We start from the raw sequence: 2,647 nt of genomic DNA, 5'->3' as shown, positions 1-2,647 counted from the left end.
GGTGGCTCCTTAGGTTTCTTACTCCAGACACTGGATGAGTGAATGGAGGTGATGTCAACAGAGCTCCAGCTGTGGAGGGCAGATTGGGAGCCCAAACTTTGAGAAATTACATTTGAAGTGCCTTTGAGATGTGCAATTGTGTGTGATGGGGAAACCCATCCATTTATCATCTCCGTAGTTTTGTCTTTTCCAGAATGACATATCAACGGAGTCGGAGTACGAGCCTTTTCAAACTTCTTTCATTTAGAAACACATATTTAAAATCCACTCATATTTTTTTGTGGCTTGATGGCCCATGCATGTATTTTTAATCACTGCATAATATCTCATTATCTGGATATATCCCAGTCTGTTTCTCCGCTCGTCTATTGAAGGACATGTTGGTTGCTTAAGTTTGGGACAATTGTGAATACAGTTGCTATAAATATTTGTATGAATTTGTGTGTGTGTGTGTGTGTGTGTGGTTATAGTAGTAAATTGCTAGGAGTGTGCCTATTGGATCAGTCTGTAAGACTATGTTTAGCTTTGTGAAAACTTGCCAAACTGTCTTCTAAAGAAACGGTACCATTTTGCATTCCCACCGGCAATGAGAGAGGGTTCCCGTTACTCTGTATCTTTGCCAGCAATTGGCATTATTAATTTTTTTTTAAATTTAGCTTTTCTAATAGGTATGTAGTATTACTTCCTTGTTGTTTTAATTTGCAGTTCCCCAATGACAAATGATGTTGAGCATCTTTTCATATGCCCGCTGGACATCCGCATGTCTTCTTTGGTGGCATATCTGTTCAGATCTTTTGCTCATTTTTTTTTAAACTGGGCTGATTGTTTTATTATTGTTGAGGTTTCAGAGCTCCTTGTATATTTTGGATACAAATCCTTTACCAGCTATGGGTTTTGCAAATATTTTCTTCCAATGTCTGCCTTATATTTTCATTTTTTACAAAACAGTGTCTTCCTCACAGCAAAATTTTTCAGTTTTAGTACACTTCAACTAGTCAGTTGTTTTCCCTGTAAGGCACTTTTGGAGTTGTATTTATAAACTTGCGGCCAAACCCAAGGTTACCTAGCTTTTCTCCTGTGTTTTCTTCTAGAAATTTTATAGTTTTGCATTTTACAGGTAGGTTTATGACCAAGTTTGAGTAAATTTTGTGAAAGATATAAAGTCTGTGCCTGGTTTTTTTTTTGCTATTGTTGTTTTGTGCGTATAGATGTCTAATTGTTCCAACATCATTTGTTGAAAAGACTATCCTTTATCCATTGGTTTCTTTTGCTCCGTTCTAAACATCAACTATATTTATGTGGGTCTATTTCTGGGCTCTCTGTTCTATTCCACTGATCTATGTGTCTAACTTTCGCTGTCTTAGTTACTGTAGCTTTGTTAGTCCTGAAATCAGATAGTACAAGTCTTCTAAATTTGTTTTTTGTGGCAATTAAGTACTGTGACAATTCTTTATTATAAAGGTGAACCCTGATCCTCACCGTAGGTTTATCGGTAGGATTTCTGGTAGCGCGCACAGGCACCAGGACCGTCAAACTTTTTGGATTCGCAGCACTGCGAAACAGCTACCAGCAGGGTCTGATTGTACTGAATGCGGAGGTCCTTGATCTCCTTCTCTGCAGCCTCATCCACATATTTCTGATAATAGCCACCAGGGCTTTGGAGATGGAGTGGCCAATTGCGATTGTGTAAATCTGAGCCACGTGACCACCACTCTTCCCTTGGACTCGGGCGTCCACAGCAAATCGCTCCTTGCCCAGACACAAAGCAGGTTCCAGGAGCTGGTACTGAAGCGTGCCTGGCATGATCATCTCCAGAGGCTGCCCATTCATCTTGATGAGGCCACTGCCATGTTTGCAGTGCGCCATGGCTGTGATTGTCTTCTTGCATTGGAGGACCTGCACGGACTGTTGCACCGCATGGCTGCGAAGTAGATCGGAACTCCTCATGGGGCTAAGCCACAGCCAGGAAAAGCTGCTCTTCATTTTCACTATTGTGTTGACTCTTCTAGGTTCTTCGCCCTTCCATGTGAATTTCAGAATCAGTTTGCCATACCCGTGGACTACCTTACTGGGCTTTTTGTTGGTATTGCGCTGAGTCTGTATATCAGGTCAGAAAAAATCGACATCTTAGCAGTATCCGGTTTTTAATCCATGAATGTGAACTAGCTCCTTCACTTAGGTTTAAAATTTTTTTTTCATGTTTTAAACTTTTCTGTACACAGATTATGTACATATTTTGTTAGATTTATACCTAACATACTTCATTTTTTTTGGTGCTGTTTATAGTTTTTTTTTTCCTTCTTCAAATTCTGATTATTCCTTGATGGTATATGGGGGAAAAAAAACTTTTGTATATTGATTTTGTATCCTATGGTCCTGATATATTAATTAGTTCTGATAGGATTTTGCAGAAATTTGGGGGGGGAGTTCTGTAGAAAATCATGCCATCTGTGAATAATATATTTTTATTTCTTTTTCTTGTCTCATTGCACTAGCTACAACTTCCAGTATGATGTTGAATAGGATTTTTTTTCCCTTAATTTTGATCTTAGTCTCACCAGTAAGTATGATGTTAGCTGTAGGGTTTTTGATAGATGTTCTTTATTGAATTGAGGACGTTTCCTCTATTCCAAATTTGTTAAGAGTT

The 2,647-nt window shown here is 38.8% G+C and overlaps 1 pseudogene; it reads right to left on the bottom strand.

The window, feature by feature from the left end:
• Window positions 1-1,486: 1,486 nt before the first annotated feature.
• LOC123926389 lies at window positions 1,487-1,947 on the bottom strand (annotated as a pseudogene).
• Window positions 1,948-2,647: the final 700 nt, after the last annotated feature.

The sequence above is a fragment of the Meles meles genome, chromosome 1, assembly GCF_922984935.1.
Source record: "Meles meles chromosome 1, mMelMel3.1 paternal haplotype, whole genome shotgun sequence".
Taxonomy (NCBI): Eukaryota; Metazoa; Chordata; class Mammalia; order Carnivora; family Mustelidae; genus Meles; species Meles meles.
Note: the sequence above shows the minus strand (reverse complement) of the source record. Positions and strands in the feature narration are given on the sequence as shown.